The following is a 27,148-nucleotide window of genomic DNA, read 5'->3' on the forward strand; positions in this document are numbered from 1 at the left end:
TAAACTAAAATGTTCTCTGGTTATTTTCTTCTTCTGGAGGAAAGACAGGGTTTACTGTGTAACCCTAGCTGTCCTAGGACTCACTTTGTAGACCAGGCTGACTTTGAACTCAGAGACCCACCTGCTTCTGCCTCCTGAGCACTGGGTTTAAAGGCCTGCACCAGCACCACTCTGCCTACCAGTTATTTTCTTGAGATTAATTTTAAGAAGGAAGTTCACTGCCCTACAGAATTTCCTACTAGCAATCTGTGCACCAGTCCGTACGCATGCACATACATCTAACAATGTATGGAACACAAACCCTTTAACAATGTTTGCTATTACTGTGATTTACACTTTTGGACATGTCTGAAGTGCTTGGGAATTCTTCCTCAGAGAGCGATCCCATTCACACTGGTAGTTTATTTTTGTGCCCACCACAAATGACATCATATAATGATCACTCAATAACAAAACACCATTGTATCCCTTTGTTTTGGTTAAAAGGTCTACTAGATCAAGGCCATTTTTCTGTAATACAAATTGAGAAATTATATATCTTAATACCATTCTTAATTAGCTACCCATTATTTTACTTGATTATTAATAAAAAAGTAATTTATTTTCTCAGACAATTTAGCAAAAAAAAAAAAATCCCCCAAACCCAAACCAAACAAACAAAAAAACAAAAATCAAACAAACAAACAAAAAAAACCAACCAACCAACCAACCAAATCCCCAAAGGGATTTTAACTAAATGAATCACAAGATAGCCAGTATGTAAACTAAAAACAATACTCTATGACCACATAAAACATGGTACAAAAGGCTTAGATAAAATAGGAAGAGAAAGGGCAGAGGGATGGGGCTCTGTTAGACGGACTAGGAGTGAGGGGACAGCAATCGGGATGTAAAGTGAGTAAATTAATAAAAAATAGCCAAAAAGGAAAGGGAAGGGAGGGGAGGGAAGGGGAGGGGAGGGAAGGGGGGAGGGAAGGGGAGGGAGGAAGGAAGGAAGGAAGAAAGAAAGGGAAAGGAAAGGAAAGAAAAGAAAAAAGAAAAGAAAAAAAAGGAAGTAACGAGAGAGACAGACTTGCTGCCGGGCAGCAGGGACACACTGATGACACCAGAGACATGCCAGTCACCACAAGGCAGCAGGCATGCACACATCTGGAACCTAAAGGAATGCCCACTGCTGTACTGCACTGCACTGCACTGCACTGGTCTGGGCTGTCTCCTGGTGCCATTTTGAGGTCTGAGGATGAGTTAGCTGCACTGGCTGTGGCACTCAGGAGAGCCAGCCTCACTCCTCACTTGTGCAGCTTGGGAGAGCTGGCCTTTAGGGTGTGAGGGTGTGAGAGAAAGCCCCACCCCTCACTGGCTACAGCCTTTGGGATAGCAGGCCCTGCACCTCACCTGGGTTGCACAGTAGTGTTGGCCCTGGTGTTCTGGTGGGAGAGCCAGTCCCACCCCTTGCCAGCTGCTGCACTCACTCCTTGCCTGGGCAAAGTAGGAGAGCTCACCCTGGTGGTGAGGGTGTAGGAGAGCTCGTGGGCTGAACCACCACTCTCCAGAGTTTTGAGTTGGCCCACCCCAAAATCTATGCCATCTATAAACTGCTGGAGCACATTTAGGAGCCTGTCCTATAGATACAAAACTGCAGTATCTCCACGACACAGGGCAACAACAGGACACTAGAGAGAAATCCCTGTGAGAATCCAGTACTGATATAGTAGCAGAATCCAGAGGCCCCACACCATGCCAATGACTCACTGAAATGAACATCTGCAGGTAAAGCTATTTGGGCAAAAGGTATCCTGAGTGACAGTGACACGCCACAGCTTCCATGGTGAGATGGGGTGTGTGTGTGTGTGTGTGTGTGTGTGTGTGTGTGTGTGTGTGTGTGTGTTTACGCTTGCGTGTGCATGCATGTACTTACTGGTTATTTTATTTTTGGGGGAAGATTGCAACAGCACAAGACCAATATGGAGGGACAGGAGATAAATAGGATTGGGGTGCATGATGGGAAATTCACAAAGAATCAATAAAAAGTTAAAAAAATAGGAAGTAATAAAATATGAACTTTATGATTCTTTTTAAAGAATATGCACTTATGTGAAATATTACATGTAAAAATATTAAAAGTAGTTAATACTTGGTGGTGGAATTAAAGACCATTTAAAATTCCTTATTTTTTAAACTATATTTTTTTAGCTTTTTTTCTACAAAAAACACTTTATTTTGAAATGAAAAATTTTAAGTATTTGTGCAGGTAGGATTCCAATATGGTATACAGTTTCTTGGACACACCAGCAGTCTGGCACGACAGACCTATCTTAGATAACAAGGTTCTCCACAACAGGAATATTCTAGACAGATGAAGGAAGGACAAGCATCCTTGAAGGGTCCTTGAGCTCTGAACCCCAAATTCCTGACTGACTGCTCATTCTTCTAGAGGCAAGAGCCTTGAGCTGCTTATCACCCATCCATGATGATCTGAGGCTTTCAAAACAAAACTCGTAAGTGTAGGCTGAATCACGCAAGCCCCATCCCCTGTGACAAATCCCCAGTGTCTCCAGGCTCAGCGGTCCACAGCACACAGGCCTCCCCTCATGCTCACACAGGCCTCCCCTCATGCTCACACAGGCCTCCCCTCATGCTCACACAGGCCTCCCCTCATGCTCACACAGGCTTCCCCTCATGCTCACACAAGCCTCCCTTCATGCTCACACAAGCCTCCCCTCATGCTCACACAGGCCTCCCTTCATGCTCATACAAGCCTTCCCTCATGCTCACACACACCTCCCCTAATGCTCACACAGGCCTCCCTTCATGCTCACACAATCCTCCCCTCATGCTCACACACACCTCCCCTCATGCTCACACAAACTCTTAGGATTTCTGACTACACACTCCAGTCCCCTCGTCTACCCTGGCATGCCTCACAAGAGAGCAGCTGCTGGTCCACTCATGACCTTGTTCTTGACTTTAAGCAGGTTGGGTGGGATACAAGAGGGTCAGGGGCAGTAGACAAGTAGAGAGGGGGCTTGTCTGAGCATTCTCCAGGAAACAAAGTTTTATTATGGTAATAACCAACACAGACTCTACTGTACATTATACAGCCTAAGCTTTCACATACACACACACCTCAGAAACAACAGCCACCACAATAAAAAAAAAAGGCAAATCAATCACTGCAAAAAGCATCCTCATGCCCCTGTGCTGTCTATTCCTCTTGTCTACATATTACTACACTGTTCTCTGTTGCTGTGATCTGCATTCTCTATACACATGGAATGAATATGTATGTATATTCACATTTCATACACATATATATCTATATGTCTATATGAAGAAGACCAGCACTTAAATGAATCAGAAATAGCCTCTTAAATGTCTTTCTACACAGCCCTGGCTGTCTTGGAACTATGTATATCAGACTGTCCTAGAACTCACAGAGATCTTTCTGCTTCCACTTCCCAACTTCTGGGTTTAAATGTGTTTGCTACCATGCCTCCCCCCTCCCCTTCCTTGAGACAGAATCTGACTATGTAAACCAGGCTGGCCTAAAACTCAAAGAGATTTGCCTGACTTTGCTGGGATTAAAGGTTTGCTCCACCTCCCTCAGCACCATTTCTTGACTAATTGTTGCCACATCTACCTGACTAGTTTCTCTACTTAGAATTTTAAGCTATTGAAAAACTCATCCTCTTCTTCATGTTGCTCAAGTGGGGCTTGTAAAAAATGTTTATTTTTAATTCTTTTTTTTTAATTCTTTTTTTTTTTTTATTAACTTGAGTATTTCTTATATACATTTCGAGTGTTATTCCCTTTCCCGGTTTCCGGACAAACATCCCCCTCCCCCCTCCCCTTCCTTATGGGTGTTCCCCTCCCAACCCTCCCCCCATTGCCGCCCTCCCCCCATAGACTAGTTCACTGGGGGTTCAGTCTTAGCAGGACCCAGGGCTTCCCCTTCCACTGGTGCTCTTACTAGGATATTCATTGCTACCTATGGGGTCAGAGTCCAGGGTCAGTCCATGTATAGTCTTTAGGTAGTGGCTTAGTCCCTGGAAGCTCTGGTTGCTTGGCATTGTTGTACTAAAAATGTTTATTTTTATTATTGTTTTCATGTGTGTGGGTATTTTGTGCATGCATGCTTGTTCACTGCTTGATGCCTGGTACCCACAGAGGCCAGAAGAGGGAATCAGACCTCCTGGTACTGGAGTTACAGATGGTTGTGAGCTGCTAAACCTGGTTCAAACCAGGGCCAGTTTTCTTAACCACTGAGCCTTCTTTCCAGCCCTTGAGTAGGTCTTGAAAGACATACAAAATTAAACGAAAAGCTTCCAGAGCCCTCTGCCATCTTTTGAGTAGGGGGCTTTTTGCCTTACCTCAGCTTCCTCATTCTTCAATATCTCCCTCTGCTCTGCCATAACAGAATGGTCTTCAAAATAAGTGTTCTCATTTCCTGGCTTCATGACTATGGTTTTTTAATCTACCCAGCTAACAGTCATTCTAGAGAGTCAGGGCAAGCCTGCTCTCCCTTCAAAAGCTGTCTCTATTTCCATTTGCTACCTAAATAAGATAAGCTCACTATGTGACCACAACATGCCAAAGATTATTTCCCCCTCTGAGCATTCACCACATATAACATTGTGTCCCAGAATTAACAGATCCTAGGACATGCTTAACATTCTAACTGAAGTCTCTCATCTATCTTACAAAACAGCCAAGGTAGTCAATTTAGTTCAAAAAAACACATTCAAGGGAATTCAAGCCCTGCTTGGGCAATTTTCAGAGATCCTACTTCAAAATAAAAGGTGAAAAGAAGGCTTTACATGTATTTCAGTGGTAGGACACTTACACACAGCATGCATGAGACCCTAAATTTGATGTCCCCTGTCAATCCCCCAATAAAAAGCTTTTTACAGAAGCTCTATAACATTTGTTTTCCTTCCCCCAATTATTAACCCAAGAAAACTGAGCAGGCTATCAAGGGTACCTCTAAGGGGTTGGGGATTTAGCTCAGTGGTAGAGCGCTTGCCTAGGAAGCGCAAGGCCCTGGGTTCGGTCCCCAGCTCCGAAAAAAAAAAAAAAAAACTCAAGGGTACCTCTATGAATCTGCAAGAATTCTTGTACTTGTTTTGCATAGACCTCTCCTTCACCCTGAAAGATGTGACTTATAAAAACACTGGTGAGGGGCTATAGAGGGAAGGGAGGCTCGGGAGTAAGGTACTTGTCTCACATGCATGAGGACCTCAGTTTAATCCTTAGCACCACAAAACCAAAACTTAACCTCACACGCAAACGATTTCACATAAGAATATCAATCAGAGATTTTTGGGTGTTCAATCTTCATAAAGGTACTCAAAATTCTAAAACAGTTCACAAATCAAAATTAAGATTCTAATAATCAAGTTTGTATCGCCATATTTTTCAGAGTACAACCATTTTAGTCTCTTGCTAAAACCAAGTATTAAAATTTCTTTCTTAGCTTTTTATAAAAAATTTAAATTCCTGTGCTAGCTTCTCATGGTAACAATGCTCTCAATTTTTTAAAACACTGCAATGAAAAGTTGCATAGTGATGTGCTTGTTCTGATTACTCCATTTACAGAGTTAAAAACTTCTCTTTGTAAGATTAATAGCTTCATTAAAATTGAAAGTCGATGGCTGGAGAGATGGTCTAGCACTGGTTTAGCATTTCCAGAGAACCTCAGTTCAATTCCTAGCACCCACATGGTAGCTCACAACATTCTGTAAGACTCTGGAGAGTCCTAGTGATCCAAGACCTTCTTCTTGCTGCAAACACTCATATACATAAAATAAAAATAAATTTTAAATCTTAAAAAAGTTTAATATTTGAAAATAGATTTAAAAGCCTCACATGGTAGCATATATCTTTAATCCCAGCTCTCAGGAGGCAGGGGTACATAAATCTCTGAGTTTGAGGTCAGCCTGGTCTACAGAGTGAGTTACAGGACAGTCAGAGCTATACAGAGAAGCCCTGTCTTTGAAAACCAAAAATAGAAAAGAAAAAGGGGGACTGGAGAGATGGCTCAGCTCTTAAGATGGCTAACTGCTCTTCCAGAGGTCCTGAGTTCAATTCCCAGCAACCACATGGTGACTCAAAAACATCTGTAACAGGATCTGATGCCCTCTTCTTGTATGTCTGAAGCTACAGTATATTTATATACATAAACAAATATTTAAAAAAAATAAAGAAGAAAAGTAGGAAAAGTGTGACTGGTTTCTTTTTCCTTTTCTTTCCAGATGGAGTTCCTCTGCCTGTAGCCCTGGCTGTCTTGAAGCTTGCTCTGTAGACCAGGCTGGCCTTGAACTCAGAGATCTGCTTGGCTCTTTCTCCCTGACACCACTGCCCAACTTTTTTCTATAGAAATGTACCATCTGGATTTATCCTGCAGTTATATATCAAGAGATAGTGGGGTTTTTTTTTTTAATTTTATTTTGTTTAATGAGAGGAAGGGTAAATTAAATCACAAAGAAATCAGCAGGAGGAGATCAGTGCAGCAACTGCAACCTGAGAAGAAGGGTCCAAATCACCCTCGACTCCCACACCCAGGCTGTGTGGCCACACAGGACCTGTGACACATCACTTTTTCAAATGAACCAAGAAATATTCTCTGGGGTGAAACAGTAGATCACAACTTGCTGCCAAAAATAAAAAAAATAAGCTGAACAGAAAGGGATTTTTAAGGAGACTGCAATGCGAGTCAGATGCCACAGCAGTTTGGGTGAAACCAGAGAATGGCTGTTGCTCACAGGTACAAGGGTCTTTGGAAAGATCTTTGGTCTACTCTTACCTCTGGCCTCCTCCAGCCATAAAGAAATCAGCTCGCCTCCTCGGTTTTCGGTTTCTTCATGAGAAAGATGCAGTGTGATAATAAGGCCAGTGGTTCTCAACTCACTGCTTACCAGGATCTCCTGGATTTCTGTCCTTACCACCTTCCATTTCCTGCTTGCAGAAGTTCCTGTTCTTACCCAGCTCTCAGAGCTTGATGGAAGAGTTTAAAGCGTGGCAGAAAAAAAAGCCAGTGATGGGCATAATTCAAAATAGTAGATGTTCCTGTTAGCAGAAATCCCTGGCAATGGGAGGTGGGGGGCAGTGGGAACTGAGAAGGTAGCACACCAGCACAGTTGGACAATTTTTTCCCTGGGTGTGAGCCCCAGCAGCACACAGAACCAAGTCTAAGGGCATTGGGGAGGGGAGATCAAGCAGTTCAAGAGGCAAAGCCATCCTGAGTTGGTATAGTGAATTCAAGCCGGGGCTAGGATTAGGAAGTGTGGCCTTGTTGGAGGAGCATGTCACTGGAGGCAGGCTTTGAGGGTTCAAAAGGCTCCCTCAAAGACTCTAGTGTTTGTTTTTCTCTCTGCCTCCTACTTGCAGATCAAGAAGTGAGACCTCAGCTGCCAAGTCTTTGTTCTGCCATCTCGGATGATTAACCCTTTGAAACTGTAAGCCCGAATTAAACACTTTCTTTTTAAAGCTGTCTTAGTCATTGTGTCTTATCATAGCAATAGAAAAGTAAGACAGCAGACAAGATCAAACCAGAAAAAAAGAAAAGCTCACGTTATTCACAAAACCAAACACCACCATGCCTGAACTCTTGGACTACACATGCATGCTTGTGGCCTGTCCACTCTGAGAGTTCTGCCTACCCACTCCCTGTCCCATCAACACTTGCTGTTTTTTTTTCCGGTAAGCTCAGAAAAAGTCACAGAAATGGTATTTGAGGAGGTGCTAAAATACACGTGTGAGTCAAGCCCAGTAAAGGGCCTTGAGGTCAAACTGCTGGCCTCTCCATGGACGGCTTCTCATTCTTACAAAAGGACCTATCCGAGGAAGGCACAGCCTAGACAATCCACATGCTTTACTACATTCCTTTTCCTCTAACCCTCCACTTCTTCATAGCCTTAAGTGTGCTTGAATCTCATGTCATACGTCTAAAAATAAATTGTGACTCATTTTTTTTTCCACCTTCCTGGACCCTTAAAAGATGGAGTCTATGACAGAAGTTCATTTTTCTGGAAACATGTTAGCCGTGTCCTTGACTCCTTCAAACTAATGAGAAGTGGGATTAGGGGTAAGAGGAGGCAAAAGAGGTCCTTCTACAAAAAGGTTAGGTGAAATGCATTCTGTCACTTACTGCCATGACCCGAATGACCCATTACACATTTGCCTGCCATTAGGTTCTGGCCACATTTCTCAGGCCAGCTGGCTTTCAATGGGAAATGTCTGTGAGATCGATACACAATCTACTGTATTCACTGTTCCAGGGCTTCTGTTTCCAGAAAGATCACTGAGCAAAAGACTGCTTAAAAAAATATGTGGTAACTCAGATAAGGGGCAAATTCTACAGATTAACTTTATTCTAAGTTTGCCCTTCCTATGTCAGACTTCTCAAATGTCCACAGCTCCTCCCAGGTTTGACTGAGGTTCTGCAGTCTTCCTGGATCTAGGCTGCCCAACACAAACTTCTGCTATGATGTAAACTGTCTATCTGTGCTGTCTAATATGCAGTCATGACCCAAATGGGTTACTGAGCATTTGAAAGGCAGCCAAGTATGCCCAGAACAGAGTACCTATTTTTATTTTGTTTGATTTAATTTAAATATAATTAGACACCTGGGACTTATGGCCATTCTACTGGACAACACTGGTTAGGTCCTAACTCTGAGAACAGGCCAGAGGACAGTCTGTCGGCTGGCACTGCATGGAAGGAAACACCCAGAGAGCTCTGCTAGGTCCCTGTGCCTATGTTCTACCCTAGACAATGAAATCAAATCCTCTGGGAAATGAGACCCAGACAGTTTTTAAGGTTCTTCAACGACACTAGTAGGGGGCTAAGTTGAGAATTACTGCTCGAAACCTCACAGTTTACCTTGAGTAGCAGCCATACACAGGCAAACAGGGTAACATATAAACAATTACTTCAAATAACTGCACCCACCACGTAAATCAACTTTTGACGCATGACAGACCATTCACTTGTCAAAAGTAAAGTGCTTGGCCTCTAAAGAAATTAATGAGGACAAAAAAAAAAAAAAAAGATCAGAAAAGACAAAAAGAAAGGATTTTTTTTCATAATTACCAGCAGCCAAAGCCGACCCAGCACGAACATCACCTTTTAACAACCAAGTACACCTCAAATCTAATATTTTGAACAAACAGCTCTAATTGGATTTCCCTCCTTAGTTTCCACACTCTCTGAGCCTAACTGTAAACTATTATCATTCTGCACTTTTCTTCAAAGGATACATCTGTGCCTTTTTAATGGACTCATTCAAGTTCTTAAATGGCAGCAATTAAAAAGCAGGTACTGGTGTAAACTCCTGCTCTGGTTCACTCTTTTCCAGCAGGCACAGCTTCAAGCTCCACTTGCCATGACTGACTTCACCAAGTGGATCATTAACCCAGTGACGCTTCTGCTGGGAAACCTGACTTAACAGAGGCATCATACACGATGTAAAGAACACCCACAGACACTCAGGTTTCTACAGCCTCTAATCTTCCAGTGAACCTTTCTCAAAGGCATGTAATGCTCTTGTGTGTGTGTGTGTGTGTGTGTGTGTGTGTGTGTGTGTGTGTGTGTGTGTGTGTGTGAGGGGAGGGGAGGGTGTTGACAGTATTCCAAAGCTGACACAAAAAGCCCAATAGCATTTTCGAAGCTGCACTGCTAAACAGTAAGACTCTCCATGGACAAGTGAAGTAAATGTGACCCACAGTTACACTCTCCTCCCCGCTTACTAGCACAGTTATCCAATCACAAAACCCAACTTTGAAGTTTTCAGGAGCCTCAGTAAGGCACACCAACCAAACAACTTCCCCCTCTAAGAGAAAGGTGGCTTCGGCCATTTACACTCCCCGGCAAGGACTCACTACAGAACAAGTGTGATTCCTGCTGCCGTGGAAATCAGACTGAACTCCTCTCCATCTGGGCCCAAGTGGGCACCCAGCAGCACCCACTCACCATCAACCTCTCAGCTGCTCACCTCAAAGGAAGGCAGAATCCAGACTTTTTAACAAGTTAAAATGACACACAGTAGGATCCAGTATACATGAGACATGGAATATGAGGGACAGAGCAAAAGCTTTTGCCTATACAACCCAGATTCTCAGATGAAGACTGGACATCAACTAAAACTGGTCTTTGGATTCAAGAAATGACCTTCAATGTAAGCTCTAAGATCTGTATGAGAAATACTTTAAAAGATGCTATTTATCTGACATTCGAATGTAACCAAGCATTTTGGTTCGGTTTCAGTTTTGTTTTCCCTCAGTTTGCAACTACATACATCCATGTGCTGGTAGACAGGAAGACTTAGAGGAGGAACACTCATTCTTCTATCCCCACCTACTTCCCCACCCAACCATTCCACTCTCTCAGGGTGCCCAAGCTTCTGCATACCGCACATGCTAATTACATACCTAAGTGCCAAATACACAAGCAACAGACAAACTCAAGTTAAGATTTTACTTTCCTGAATACAGACTTATTAAAAACAGTTCAGTTGGAGCAGATGTCATGAATGAAAGACGTAACTGATTGGTAGATGGTGTTATTCAACAAAATTAAAAACAAAATTTGTTTTGGAAAAATATCAAAGACAACAGGAACAAACAATACAGAATTAGTTATGTGACATGTCTTAAGTAATAATTTCTAAAGTAGCTAAAGTCTCTCCTTCTTTTCAGGCTTAATCTTTACCCTTTTATTCTTTGTGAGTTTCACATCATGCACTCCAGTCCCATGAATCTCCGTGTCCCCTCATATCTGTTGCTCATCCTTGCAACCTCCTCCTCCTCACATCTGTCACTCATTCTTGCAACCTCCTCCCCAAATAAAATAACACACTAACAAACAAACACAACAAAGCAAAAGCATAGAGAACGTCTCAGTGTGGAAGCTGTAGTGTGGCAGTGTGTCTCACAGAATGTCCTTCTGTCCACACATCTTCATTTGCAAATGTTCATCACAATGGGTCATCGGTCTGGTTCAAGATCTCTGGCTTCTGTGACACCACCAACCCTAGATCTTCATGTGGACTCCTCCTGGTTACTCTGTTGTTGCCCTCTCATGGAGATCCTGTAGCTTTGGATCAGCAAGACTGGTCCTTTCACACGTCCAAACCAAATAGACTTTGGAGGGGGTCATCTCAAAGCCCTGGATCTGGGCTTGCATAGTAGCAGAGCTGGTTAGCCCAGTGTTCTCCTTCATCCACAGAGCAAGCTCTCTAGCACTGCTCTGGCTAGGGCACTCAATGCTAACATCAGCAGGAGGCAGGGGCAGCTCTCCTGTTCTCACATCCTGGGGGCTGGCTCATTGGTGCCTTCACCCATATTCCCCAGGCAATGTATAGTGCCGCTCTCCTGAGTGGTACAGTCAATGGAGGAGCAGAGATAGCTTTTCTGCTCTCATGCTTTCAGGGCCAACCACAGCAGGTAGCAAGAGTAGGTGATAGGTATCACCCACATACACATGCCACCTCATGGCAGAGGTATGAGCCAGGGCCAGGTCTCTCTCTCTCTCCCGACTGCTGTAGGTGGTGTAGGGTGAGGGGAGCCGCCTCCTCCACCTCCTGCTCCTCCTCCTCCTCCTCCACCTCCTCCTCCTCATCACTTTATTTTATTATTAGCCAAAGAACACTGAAGGACTTTACATGTATCTTTGTACTTTATCCATTATTAGGCTCATTTTAAGATGTGGAAACACCAAGACACCAAGATCAGGCAACTTGGTGAGACTAGGATGTCCACACAGCATAGTTTGTCTAAAACAGTCTTAGACTCATTCTGGTCCAGTGTTCCCCAAGTTAGTTATTCAGCTGGTTACGCAATTATTACTAAAGTCCTTACCACAGAGAGTAGAGTAAAGTAGAGTAGGCAGTGTGGCTTCAGTAAGAATGCAGCTGCTGTGAGGCACTCCTCTAATACTGTGGCCTTGCTGTCCACTGAGCAGGGTGGGGTTAGACCCAAGGAGTGCAGGGTCCTCTTTCCTCCCTAGCGCACCCTAGATATTCTATTGGTTAAACTGCTTCCAAGCAGTGGCAGCTCTCAAGAGTCCGCTCAGGGCTGCCCTCTTATGTCCTTTGGGTGGAGACAACAGCCCCATCAGTCTCCACTCAAACACAGATCTGAAAACGTATAAACATACCCACTATGTCAAAATAAAACTTAACTAGCCACTTTTCTAATATGGAATGACCTTCGCCTTCCTTCAGCCTGGCCTGGAAAGCCAGGCCAGAGCTATCTGTTACTGTCTGTAAGATTAAAGCATCATGTGCTGTTTGTGCTTTTACTTCCAGATATAGTGGGTTTGCCTTCCCTGTCCTAGTGTGTGTGTGTGTGTTTTATATGTGTGTGTATGTGTATTATATGTGTGAGCGTATATGTGTTATATATGTATGTGTACTTTATGTGTATTATATGTGTGTGTTATATATGTGTAAGTGTATTATGTGTGTACTATATATGTGTGAGTATATAATGTATGTTTTATGTGTATTATATGTGTGTGTATTATGTGTGAGTATATTATGTGTCTGTATGTTATGTATGTGTGTTATATGTGTGAGTGTATAATGTGTGTGTATTTTATGTGTATTATATGTGTGTGTTATATATGTGTGAGTGTATTATGTGTGTGTACTATATATGTGTGAGTGTATTATGTGTGTGTACTATATATGTGTGAGTGTATAATGTGTGTGTATTTTATGTGTATTATATGTGTGTGTTGTATGTATTATATGTATGTATGTATGATATATGTAAGAGTGTATTATGTACCTGTGTGTTATGTATATTTTATGTGTATTATATATGTGTGTTATATGTATATGTGTGTGTATTATATGTGTGTGTGTACTATAACATACATGTGAGCTGCTAGGAATGAACTTCCTCTAGAAGAGCAGTCAGTGTTTTCACTTGCTGAGTCATCTGTTCATGCCCTCTTCTTTTTCTTCTCTTGTCTTTGGTACTGTTTTGGTACATTTAGTAATGCTTAACCATTAACACTGACTTAATGGCACAAAAGCAGAAAAGCATGAGCACAACTAGGAGGCTCACCCCATCTATTTAATTTTAAAATGTAACACAAGTGGCCCTAAGAAGTGGAGGGCTGTGCCTATCAGAGCCCAGCATTGTAACAACAGTCACAAGGACACTGACTTAATAGTGACAGTTGTAGCTGTCACACAGTGTTAGGCTATGAGACTTCAGTGGCCTTGAGCTTTACTTTTTCCTTGATACAATGGCGCGGGCACATTAATATCTACAGAATGGTGCCCAGACCTCGAATTTCCAATTCTTTATCTTCCCTACAATTCTTTCTGACCATGACCTGCAGCTTGTACTGAGAAAATACTAGTCTTCCAGAATTTCCTAATGGTTACTATTCTAGCTGATCCACAGGACAGTCATGAAGGAATCTCATTCTAGGTCTCAAATGTGAGGAAATAACTTTCCCTCAACATCCCTCCCCACACTAGGCACGATGCTGATGTCAATAATGCCAAGACCACATGGTGAAGGTGTTGAGGCAGGAGACCTGTATGTCTGAGGACAGCCTGTGTTACACATAAGTCCCTGAAACAAAAATCAAACAAGCTGGGCTGGAGAAGTGGCTCCATCAGCAAAGTGCTTGAAGCCAAGCGTGAGGACCTGAGTTCAATCCCCAACACCTCTATAAATAGTGCAGTATAGCAGCCGGCCTGCCATAATTACTGTGCTAGGAGGGCAGCATGAGGATCCCAGAAGCTGTTCCTTTCCAGTCAGCCTAGCCAATCACTGAGCTCCAGGTTCAACATGAGACGCTGTCTAAAAAAGTAAAGTGGACAACCCATGAAGAAAGACACCTAATGTTGACTTCTGATCTCCAAATGTGTACATACACAGAGACAGACAGACAGACACTCATATACCAGCAGACACAGTCTTTTCACTGAGCAAAATTTTGTACCACCCCCTGGGAAAATACAGTTCTGTAGGATAAAAAATAAAAATAAAAAAAAAAATCAGTGTTCTCACTTTGTTTCCTTAACATGTAACTCCTGTTGGCCTAGGTCAGGTCAAACACATCCTTTAGTGCTGGATTTTGTGGCGTGTCATATTTTTCCTGCAATACTAAAATCAACAAAAGGGACAAGACCAGGAACTGTAGCTCTCAAGGTTTCCTCTGTTGCCTTTGAAGATGAGTTTATTCACAGGTTCATGGAAAATGGAAGAAAAAAATTGGAAGATGAGTTTGTACTGTGGTCATCAAACAGCAACTGCCCACCCTTTGTATCTACTCTCAAAGGAAAAGACAAAGAAAAACACCTGAATTCTCAGTCTGGATTGCAGATGATTCTAAGAGAAACTGAATTTACAGTGAAGGAAAGGGGGAGGGGCAGCACAAGGTCAAAGGTCTACAGAGTTGGTGATTATCTGGTTTTGCTCAGGCAAATTTACAAAACAGGAGGGGCTACATCACCGTAATTTTATTATGTGAGGTTTATAGCCCCATCTAAGGGAAAACTCCCACTGAGATTTCTTATTTACACAAGCATAAAATCAACCCATAAACTTCTTGGTGGAGGAATAACCCCTTGACAATTTTAAATTGTATTCCCAGCTTGATTTGTTTTGACCAAGTAGTCTGACTTTGTGCGTCTGACACACAGAGCTGCTGACACAGGATGGCGATCCTATGACAGACATGTGGCACGAGTAAGAACTGTACTGATGTGGCTTGTCTGCCTCCGACTCTGGTGCTGTTTGCTGTTCTGGGATACCACTTTCCCAGATATGAGTCTGGAAGGACCGGGCATCCATAAACAGGGATACTGGCAGGACGTGACACATGTATAGGGAGCTAGAGAGAGGACAAAGAGACAGCAGAAGACAGACGTGGTTTATAGAATCCTACACCAAGCAGGATAGATCAGCACGCTAAGACATCGGCGTGTTTAGGAGCAAATTTAGAGTGCTCGAGTTCCCTTGCAAAGCTTTAGTGGCAGAGAAAAACATTAGGGTGGTGAGGGTAGTAATATAATTAATAAGTATTCATAAAGTGCCAGATCCTGGGAGAGGATGTATGCAGACTGTGTGCTTTGTCTTGATCCTGTGATGGCTGGTAGATGGATGGCATCTCTACCTTTCAAAGTTCTCCTACAGGTCAAGGATAATACTGAATTTCATAATTTGCCTAATACCAAAACAAGTGGAAGTCATATGACGGTCTGCATTCTTTCTTACACTAACAGTCTAAATTAGCAGAAAAATATGAATTAAAGTTTTAAAACATTTTGAGCGGGTTGGGGATTTAGCTCAGTGGTAGAGCGCTTCCCTAGGAAGCGCAAGGCCCTGGGTTTGGTCCCCAGCTCTGAAAAAAAAGAAACAAAAAAAAAAAAACAAAAACAAAAAAAAAACATTTTGAGTTTCATTATTCTGAGAATCGCTACTGGAATGTAAAAGCCAGCAGAAGGAAAAGGAAGTTACTGTCACCAAGTGGAAAGACCAGCTTTGAAGGAGCAGGAGTCTCTTACAGTCAACATTCTGTTTGCAAGAGATATGGGCACTTTAAAGACAAAGCTGATATTTCAACCTGCAAAATTACATATTTGTTCTAGAATACTAGAACACAGGGAAAAAGAGACAAACAAAAATCACAAGTAATCCCTCTGATTCCTTTGTGTGTTTTCCACATAACTGAGATCACAGCAGTACTCAAATCACTGTATTTTCCGCTCTCTCCCTTGTGTTAAAAAGCTTCTCATTTTCAAACAAGGTCTTAGTCTAAACACTTCTATTAACTTATTTGTTCCAACAACAATCCTAACTGGTCTGTACAAGTCTTACACCATCCTATAGGTAAGGTTAGCCCAGCCCAGTGTTAGCACTCTACACTACTATATAAGCATCTGTGATAGTCTGTCCCCTAATTTACCAACATGTACAACTGAGCTATGAACTAACATTAAAAACGTTATAATATACACCTCTCATACACATCTGCAGCACTACTGTTACCATCCCAACGAGTTCCATTTATTTCCAGCTGGCTGACAACAGCTGAAGAAACATCTGACGGGCTTGCATTTCATAAACCAACTCGCTGCTCTGCCTCCCCATGGTATGACTTCCATGTGGCCCTCACCTGTCCACTCCGCTGCCAACTGCAGACTTCAGTAGCTCCATTTGCTTTCACACTGCACAAAGGCCAAGGAACACTCCAAGTCTGTTCCCTGTGACCCCCCATCATAAACAAGCAAATTCCACAACTTTTTACCTCTAGAATATCTTAAGTGCTCAGCTTATTTGTTTAAGCTTATGCTAATTCGGAGCAAGTAGATGAGAAGTATCTTGTACAGATGAAGGAATGCACAGTGGATCTCAGGGAGCAGCTGGCCTGAGGTGATCAGACAACAGTATACTCAGCGAATGGAAGTAAGAGATTACAGTTCCCATCACAACTCACTTGCCATCATCCAAGGACACTTTGGACATCATCCAAAATGGAAGGCAAGAATAAAACAAAGATACGACAACAGAAGAGTGGACATCAGTAGGCTCAATTCAAATTCTAACTGCCAACAGTACCCTAGAAAATACATTTTCCAAGTAAAGATAAAAGATCAAAACATATGAAACTATTTTGGGGCTGGGAGGAAGGTCAGTGGTAAGACACTTGCCTCAAACATATAGCCCTGTGTTCAATCCCCAGCACCACCACACAGACTCAGCCCTATAAACAGAAGCTTCCATATTCCCATGTTGTAATAAATCTCTATACAAAGTCAGTTACATAGGTGGGAATGCTTTTCAATAAGGAACAGATCTTTGGAATATATATATAAGATACTGGAAACAACAAAAGCAACAACATTTAGAGTACATTAAAAGCCCAGAGAAAGAAGCTATGTGTCAGATATTTCAACTAGCTATAAAATTGTGATTAAAAATTGTAATTTACCTAGAATCAAATTTCTAATACACTTTAAGTCTACACACACACACACACACACACACACACACACACACACACACACCATCTTATATATTTCAAGAAACATTAGGAGTTTGGTTTATCTGAAATCCCACAGAGTTCACTCGCTACTTTCATAACAAGTCCCTGTTCTGATTTTCCTTATATTCACTCATAGAAATACTGCATTTTAAAAAGCATTTTATCTGCAGAATCCCCAAACTACCTGGCTATTTGGATTATCCCTGAGGGCAGCTCCCACCTCTCTCTATAAACCTCCCAGCTCTCACCATGGCATCAAAAGGCCCGCAGTGTACAGGACCCATCATAAAGAAAGATCCTTGAGATACTTTGTTTTTACTAGTTTGGCTTTAAAAACACGACTTTCTACTGGAAAGCACTGAAAGAATGCAGTTACGAAATTAATATAACATATCGTGTTTGTTTTCTTATAAACCAGGACTACCTGACACAGTGGGCTGGACCCTTTCATATCAATCACCCCCCCCCAAAATGCTTCATAGGCTGACCTACATTAATTGAGGTGAGGGCAGAGCCACAGTGAGACGTGTGGGAAGGCATTACCAATGAGCCTGGTAAAACCACACATCCCACCATTTGCATGGAGGCAGCTTAGATCAAAAGACCGAACTCACACTGAACTCAAAATGAATGGGGGGTGTGATGCTTTACTGCTTAAAAAAGGCTTAGTGCTCATCAATGTTCAAAGGAGAATGGACATGAAAAAATTAGAATCCTCACTTGCCTGCATATACTTTTAAAGACCACTGCAACAAAAAGCAAAGCCACTAAAATAAAGAAGATAGCATTCAACCCACTTCCTGGTAGTTATTTACATGAACAATTTTGCTCAAGTCAAATGGCAACTTTCAAGACAGTCTGTTAACCTACAGCTATTTTAAGGCAGGCCAAAGTCGCATTAGAGCTTGTCACACAGCTTGTGCCCAATCTTTTGGCAGTGCTCCAACACATTCCAAAGTCTTCCCTCCAGCCCTGCTGTAGTCACATCCCATTCATCGCTAACGACACACTGGGTGATACGCTGCTACATTTCACCACACACTGACATTTATACCCATCAACTCACTCTGAACAAGGCCTTGCTAGGGAAAATATTCAGGCAATCATCTGTGTGGATGCAGCTTAGTCCAAATATACAACTCATACTGCGCCCCCGCCCCCCCATATCAGAATATTGCTTGATGTTAGAAGAAATACCCTGTGTTTGCTCACAGAAGCTGAAGACTCTCTTAACTGTAAGGAAGGAGCAAACATGGAAAAGAAAGGCCAAATCAGAAGGAGGACACTGGACCTCGGACGCTTAGCCTAGGCAGGTGGGCCTTGCCTGCACTTGTAACACACACTATTAACTGGGTGTCGTTTAAAAGAGAATTACTAGTTATTTTTTTTCTTTTTTTCGGAGCTGGGGACCGAACCCAGGGCCTTGCGGTTGCTGAATTACTAGTTTTTAATGTGCTCCATTACTACCAAGGAAAGAAAAGTTGAACATAACAATACATCTTGTAAAAGTCAAGCGTTGTTTCCTAATTGTTAATATTTGGGGAAAAAAAAAATAAAGTCCTCTTCAAAAACAAACTGGAATGGTTAACCACATGTTGCAACATTCCATTCTGTGGAAAAAATATATCTTATGAGCACATTTGAGACTTTTGCTCTGCACAGCTGCCAAACATTCCAGCACTAGGCCAGCTACTAATTCATGCATTACATTAAATGTCTAGTTGTTTTAAAAGTAGAAAATATTGAGGAACAAATTCTGAAGTACGATCCATTCAAATCACAATTTCATGTAATCAAGTTTCTTTTTGCAAGAGGCAGTCCAGAAATAATATATGCTACAATTAATACATGCACACATGAACACTAATAATTCATAAAAATACATATAAAATAATGATGGATATAACATAAACAACTTTCTTTAAAATAAGATGTAAATTGGCCTGATCTCTTATTATGCTTTTTCCCTTTTGGGACCAAGTAAGATTTTTAGAACTCCCCTGAATGCTGATGTTCAAGCTGTCAGAAACACAATACAAGCGAAAAATTAGCCAATTACCAAGGAAAACTGAGAATTCCTTTAGCAATGGGTTTTGATCTTAAAACAAGCAAACAAATCAACCACAAAACCTACCTTTAAAATAACCAAAACCTTTTGAAAGTTCTCTTCAGAAACAAACGAGAATGGTTAACCTCATACTGGTAGATTTCCTTCCAAAATGACACCTAAATGTCTTTGCTCTGGATTAAGGTCTTTTTCTCAGCTCCACCCCAAAGATAAACTGGGAATCTGTGGGCAGCTGACAGGACAGAGCTGTCAAGGGCTGTGAGAAGCACCAGGCCCCTCTCTGAGATGCCACCTGACTGATACCTCTGAACACCACATGCTTCCTAAAATAGTGACAGGTGCTCTCATGTACTCAGAGGTCCACTCAAGGCCACATTCCAGCTCCCTGCTCTCATCTCGCCTGGGCCACTGGGACCCTTTGGCAATGCCTGGGCTGGCTGCCACCCCAATGCTAAGACTCAACATTTGTAGCTGCCTAGAGTTCAGGCTGAGATCTCTACCCAGTTCATCAGGACAGACACAAACGGAGCCATCACGGGTTTCTCTGAATGGGCTTCTGTCATTTGTTAAGAAGGTTCCCGTCCAGTTGGAAGATTTTGAATCCTGCATCTGTGTGAAGGAAGTCTATCCAGTGCTGTCCAATGCCACTCTCAGCCCAGTCCCCATTAAACTGGGAAATTGTCAGTGTCATTTAAACACTTTCTGTTTAAACCAGGAAGAAAAACAGAATTTGCCATTTTTCTGGAGACCCACCACCCCAAACAAGACTAACAAACGAGCCCAAAGTGCCAATGGAAATTGCTAGAAATGACTCTCTTTGGTTTTTCTGCTTTCCCCCATGCTTCCACTAATTTCAGTTTGTCGGAAAGAAGCCAGCCACAAGATCAAGGCACCAAAGCCCCCTGCCTTCTACCTGATGCCCTAGAGAACACCAAGTTGGCTTACCTGTCAACTATATCTACTTTGTTTTCTTCTACAGCTATCCTCCCAAGTAACTCAAAGACCCTAAGGAAACCAAGATCTAATCTACACTTCTAACAGTTAAACCAAGCTCAATGCAATAAAATGTATTACAAAAAAAAAAAAAAAATCCAGACTGTAATAGCCACGTCTATTCTATTAGCAACACATTATGGGACAGCCGCTTCAATGACTCTAAAATCTGGAGACAGAAAGTAAAATCAGATGTTGTCCAACCGATCTGGAGATACTCTCCAGGGAACCAATCAACTCTGATGGGAATTCCTTTCAAAACAAAACAGAAAACACACATTACCTAACGAGAACTTCATTTCTGGTATCTTTCCACTGGACAGAAATATCTATCATGAATACATTTTGGATTCTGTTTCTTTAACTTCTTAAAAGAGAACAGAACACCGACAGTATTCGTGTATGGGTGTAATCAGCGTTCATGTGTTACCATGCTTTTGTAGACATGTAAGACTGATCAGCATCATGTGATTACACAGACTGTCAGGCCCCTGTAACGCAGTTTAAGATCTTATAACTAGTCCTTATTACGTATTGGTGAGATACTTGGGGGAGGAGGGGATTATACACCAACATGTTAATGTTCAATGCCTGCTTCTGGGTTGTAAAATACTTGATTATCTGCATTCTCTGTGCTCATCTCCATTTTCCAAACTACTTAGAACATTCACCTACTATTTTGGCAATAAAATGATTTTTGGGGCCAGGCATGGTGATTTAGGCCTCAAATCCCAGCACATGGAAGACTGTAACTATTGGATTAGTTTATATTCTAGGCCAACCTAAGTTATACAGTAAGTTCTAGGACTGCAAGCTATCCAACAAGACTGTCTCCAAAACAAACGAAGAAGCAAAGGAAACAGAAACTAATAAAACCCATATATACATACATAAACACACACACACCACACACACCCCCCCCCCCCACACACACACACAAAGGTGTGCCTTCAAGATCCACCTAAGAGGTCTAAGAGAAGAAGAAACATTTTGCTGAGTCAAAGACCATAGCCATTAGGGACACATGGCCTTGTAGACACTGTTTTGTAGGCTCCCTTGTGGTTCAGTTACTATATCTTTTCCCCACATATCTTTTCCCACGCTCTACATAAGTGACAAGGCCTAACAAAAATGTGTATTTGCACGAGGAGTAAGAAGCTCTTTTAAAGATTAGTACACTTTATCCTTTCATTGTTCATGCTTCTTTCCTCCAAATTCTGGGAAAAATTTAGACACAGGACAAACAGCTTGTCAAAGTCACAGTGTTCTGTAAAAGTCTTCTATCTTTCAAGTACAGCATGTATATTACTATAATTTATGTACCATCCTAGAATTTACTAACTAAATTTTATTCAAGTTTAAGTCGTTCAAACCTTTAAAACGACTCAGAAGGTAGAAGCACTTAACTCTAAGCATGATAATCTGACTTTGGATCCAGAGCCCACATGACAGAGGAGAGAATGGACTCTTATGAAGTGTCCTCTGATCTCCATGTGCACTCATGGGCTCATGGACACGGACGGACACACACACACACACACACACACACACACACACACACACACAGAGTTTTCAATTTTAAATTTAAGTCATTATCTTCAAATTCTGGCAGAAGAATATATTCAAGAACAATTTACCAAATCCAAGTAATGATGCAAAACAATCTCAGAGTAGCTGCAAATGGAGAACATTACTCACATAAATGCTTCCTGGGTGAAAATAACAGTTCATGAAGAGATGTAAGTATATACTGTTTTCACATACGAGAACCTGATGAAAGGTTTGTGTCTAGCAAGGGCTCATTACAGCCTGTGTTAATACATAAATTCCATCGGTCACACAGTTTCTATAAAAACAGATGTTAGAATAAGCAATTTAATCGCTCTTGATGTAAAAACATTTAGTTTTTTTGCCATGCAATATCAAAGAAGATTGTAGCTCATGTAGAGCAAGCAGTCCAAAAAGGAAAAGCAAGTGAACCGAACATCTGCTAAGATCTGTTTCTTTGCAAGGTAAGGATTTTGTTTCTGCAGCAACAAAATCATCCTCAAAAAAAAACAAAAAAAAAAACAACAAAACAAAACAAAACTAGATTCTGACTTCATTAAAATTACAAATTCATTAAAAGAAATTATCTGATTTTTCTTCAAGAACAGGAGGAAGCAGGCAATATTTATAACACTATCACCTATAACAGTGGGCAAGCTACCTACAGGAGCCCTGCAAATCAATAAGGAAACATTTTAAAGAAAAGTGAGCCAAAGTCTGAACAAGCATTTCAGAAGACAAGAGTCCAGATGGTCAATACTAGAAATATTCCATCTCAGTAATCAGAAAATTGCAAATAAAAATTTTTAAACAAATACCGATTGGACTAAGATTCTTTTAAAGTTAGGAAGTGAACTTATGTTGAGGTTCTAGAGCAAACCCACTGAGAGCACAGCCCATCAAATCTCTCTGCAGACAACTTGGCACCCTCTGCTGAGACTGCCGATGACATTATATTCTGTGATCCAACAGGACTCACTTCGTGGACAAGGTGTGTATACTGCCACATGTATACCAAGACACGAGGACCCACACCACTCACAGCTGCTCATTGATTAGCAGTAAAGAAAGCTAGAACTGATGTACACACGTATCCACCTACAGAAGACTGAATACTACCCAGAAGTAGAAATGAACAAATTTATAAATTTTAGGATTAGATGTCACTTTAAAATACAAGTTAAAAGATACATAAAATGTAATTTTGCTTATATAAAGTTAAAAACATACAAAAATGAGGTTTTTAAAAGAAAGCTAATCTGCAAACAAGGCAATGATAAGTACACGGTTGAGGATGGGGCCAGAGGCACGAGCACCAGGTGCAATAAGGTTCATTTTGAACTAGGTTCACTGGCTTCTGATTCGTTAACATGTATTTGAGAAGTATTATTTATATCCACAACCCAATAATCAATACTGACTTGGGAGAAATAGCTCTGAGAGAAAAATGGAGCTAGGGCAGGACTCAACCCAGAGGGCGTAAAGGGTCTGAGCTCTTCAGGCTCCAGCTTCACTCAGAGCCTTCCTCTGCTGGTGATGATTTCGGAACTTTAGAGGTCTTTTAGGAAGGAATGTCAAACACTGATTAATCTCGATAACCAGTAATCAATAGGATTCTCCATATTTCTCCATCTAGTGACAGGAAACACACTCATACACTGCACACACACAGCCAGAGATACTGCTGAAGGGAGAATAAAGGAAATCGTAAGATTTTAAATTCATCACCCCTTGGGTCTGTGTGTGTGCATGACGGGGGTGGGTGGGGGGAGGCCATGTGCACATGTGGAGGCCAGAGGACAACTTTGCTGGTCTCGTCTCCTCTCCTTCCACTGATATACAGCTTGGGAAATAGAACTCATGTTGTCTGGAAACTTTTGATAGTTGGGAAAAGCAGGGCAGAATGCTCAAACACATCATGCATTTTATATAAATGCAGAGACAGAGCGGGAGGTTCTGGAGTGGACTCAAGAGGAACATTCGTAACAAGCTACGAATGAGAGACTTTTTAAATATTTATTTTAATTATGTGTATTGTGTGTATGCCCATAAAGTCATATTCCCTGAAAGTGGAGTTACAGGCAGTTGTGAGCACCCTAACATGGGTGCTACAAACACACTCAGACTGTCCTTTGTTAGGGCTGTGCACACTCAACCACTGAGCCATGACTCCAGCCCCCTGAAATGATGTGTTAAAATAGAAAATGTGTTTGTCCATTTGGAATAAGGTTAGTCATTAGTTTCAAAAAAATGTTATTCCTACACTAAATAAGACTGAACATGGCATAACACTACCAAGAAAAATCAGAGTATTGAACTTGGTCTTTCTGAAGAAAAGGTGCCTGGATAAAATGTATGGTATGAAGCTTACAAGGAGAATCCTCAGAGCTACAGGAGTAGCATTTTTAACTGAGATGCTGACTCTTTCCCCTGGAAGGCTGGTTTGCATTCCAATAACCTGTAGGAGAACCCAGGGCTACATAAGGAAATCCACAGAACATTAGAAAGGAAGCTGTTGGTCAAGTCACAATTAAAGGAGAATCACTACTGAGCATAAAGGTTAATAAATTACAAGAAACTGTACTGTAAGGGAATCACTAAAAATATGCTCTTTAGTTAGGGTGGCAGGAGGTCACTTAAGCCCGAGTTTGAGATCAGTGGATCCTGTCTCAAGAACAACGAAGTAAAAAGAGGATCAATGAAAACCTCAAAATTATTTTAACAACAAAACACTCACCAGCAATTGCCCATCATGTGTTGAGCCATGGTTTGTTTGGTAGTAAACTCCATCTCAAAATAGTACTTCCATATTGACTGACACTTTCATATATCAAGACAAAAAAATCAAATTCTCTAAATAAAAGTGCTGGTATCAAGTCTCTGATCAGGATGGCCCAGCTCCTATGTCACTAAGAGACCCCTCCCCAGGCTCCTCCCCCATGCAATGAGCCAAAGACATTGCTTTCCCTCACCAGAATTCTCCATTATGGTACATGAAAGTTTTGATCACTGTGGACGTGGTACAAAGTGCTTGACCCAACAGAGTTCTGCAGCTGCTGTGTAATTAGAACAGCTAAACCTCCTGTGACATCAGCACAGGATATTTTTTACAACATAGTAAATCCAAAATGTCTGCATAACCCATGCTCGTAATACTAAAACAAAATCGTTATGCAGACAGATAACACAGCCGTGAAGCTCAAATCCACAGAGTCCCATCTTTGAACAGCCCAAGTAACATACATACACACACCACATACCACACACCCACCATACCACATATCACATACATACCACACATATATACAAAATACACACACACCATACACCATATACTATGCACTATAGATACACTATAAGCACACACACATAACACACACAGACACACCACAGGCACATCACACACATACATACCACACACACACACACACACAAACATACCACACACACATTCCACACATACATACATACCATATATCCTACACACCACATATACATACCAGACACCACACACTATAGACACACCACAGGCACATACCACACACACTACACACCACATACACATACCAAACACTACACACACAAACATACCACACACATACACTATACACACCACACACATCACATACACATACCAGACACCACACATTACAAACACACCACAGGACACAAACATATACACCCCATACATCACACATTTACATACCACATATACCACATACACATATCAGATATATTCCACACTATAGCCATACCCCACACACTCCACATACCACAGATACTCTATACATAGACCACACATACTCACAACATACACTCCACACACATCACAGACATTCCACACACACAGACACTACATACACCACAGTTTACAGGCTGTTCTACTCTGTACTAATATTCATCAGAGATTAAAACACAAAAACAAAAGCAGGCTCACCCTTGGCTTTGGCGAGCTGACCTTCCTTTCCAGATCGTATACTTCAGTTTGCCTCTCACACTTACATTTTAGGAAGGTTTGAAGTGACATTTGAGATACATCCCACATGCCACCTCATACCTCATAAATGAAGTACAGAACTGGTGGCTTAATGGGGCATTTCCTGTGTAGCAGCAGACACTTAAATGACACTGGGAACTATCGCACCAGATACCAACAGCAGAGGCCTCAACCCCTCTCCCCTGCCACATCTATACAAATATATACACAAAAATACATCTAAACAGTCATACATGCAGCCAGTAACCCCACTAGTCATGTCCAGAGGCTTCACCTGACTACCTGAACCTACAAGTCTGATTCTGGAGAAAACCAATTCACTATCAATCATGACACTTATAAAAAAAAAAAAAAACCCTTAATAGAGAATCCAAATAAATAATTGTGCTTGCTTTCAGAAAAAGCAGATTAAAAAGCAGGTTAAAAGAGTCACATACAATTTTCTTTTAAAACAACCAGCTGAGTACTTTATTTTAATAAACGTTTTCAGGAGTGTATGATCTGAAATGAAAAATCATTTCACTTCAAAGATGGTTTCCTAAAGGAAAAAATTTTTTCTCGGAAATGATGAAGGCAGACAAGGAACTATAACATCATGGCTATGACAATCTAATTAATAAGCACTAACTTTCAACAAATAACGGAATCAATGTCCATCTGGTTTGTGGCTATGGTTTATGGGCGATGCACAGAAAAGCAGCAAATCCACCCCAAATGCACCACAGCCTGGGCTGGCCTGCGGCCCCTCCCTCCCTTGCTGTCCCTCCTGCTCCCTTCTGCATCCGCAGGCCAGAAGCTTTGGCCTGCATCAGTGCTGCAGGGCGCGCCTTGGTCCCCACACCCAACCGGCGGGGCAGGAGAGGTCACCCCCAAAGCGAAGGCTGCCCCTCGCATACCTAGGTGACCCACTCTTCCTCCGGACACTACATCTCTCCACAAGCAGCACCAAAAGATAGAAGCAGGTCCAGGCGCCGGCAAAGGGCTGCCCTGGGCCTGGGTGGGGCCGGGCGGGGGCCGCAGGCGCCGAGTGGCTGTGCCAAGCCCCGTCGGCGTGAAGCCCTGAGACTGCGATACTGCTGCATTGTGCTGCATCACGGCCAGGGCACCGTGAGCCATCCATCTTGCCAAAAACGCACATCCCCGCCCCAAAAGCCCGCATCGAATTCACCTCTTCTCCTAAGCACTCCCACACATCCCTCTCCTCACTAGATGCCCTGGCTTGACTGCAGAAATAACGGGCAATGTTTTCCGTACAGCCTCCCCCTCATTAGATGGTAGCACCTGGCACCTCTCCTGTCACCAAAACAAAGGGAAGGCTCCCTCGGAGCGGTGACCAAAAGCTTCTAGCCCACCTTCCCCAGGCAGGGCCCGAGGTCCTCGCGCCCGCAGGAACCTGTTGAAGACCCGAACGGCAGGAGGCTAGGGAGGGCGCGGCGTCCCAGGGCGGCTCCCGGAGCCCTGCGCGGGCGCGGAACTGGGCGAGGCGGGGGCGGCGGGGCGCGCGGGGCTGCAGCAGCGCAGCACCGACCAC

At 42.3% G+C, this 27,148-nt stretch overlaps 1 protein-coding gene across 6 annotated transcripts in view; it reads right to left on the minus strand.

Annotated features, from left to right (window-relative positions):
* Sptbn1 (spectrin, beta, non-erythrocytic 1) overlaps positions 1–27,148 on the minus strand; it is a 175,256-nt gene that overhangs the window by 147,590 nt on the left and 518 nt on the right. Inside the window, exon 1 of one of the 6 annotated variants that reach the window (XM_063273290.1) lies at positions 26,970–27,097. The exons of 3 other annotated variants lie outside the window; for them this stretch is intronic. The gene's annotated coding sequence lies outside the window, so the exon portion shown is untranslated. Of the gene's footprint in view, positions 1–19,145; positions 19,255–26,513; positions 26,615–26,969; positions 27,098–27,148 lie in introns of those variants that run through there. 2 more of the 6 variants (XM_063273292.1, XM_063273291.1) reach the window with 2 other exon arrangements.

The sequence above is a fragment of the Rattus norvegicus genome, chromosome 14, assembly GCF_036323735.1.
Source record: "Rattus norvegicus strain BN/NHsdMcwi chromosome 14, GRCr8, whole genome shotgun sequence".
Classification (NCBI taxonomy): Eukaryota; Metazoa; Chordata; class Mammalia; order Rodentia; family Muridae; genus Rattus; species Rattus norvegicus.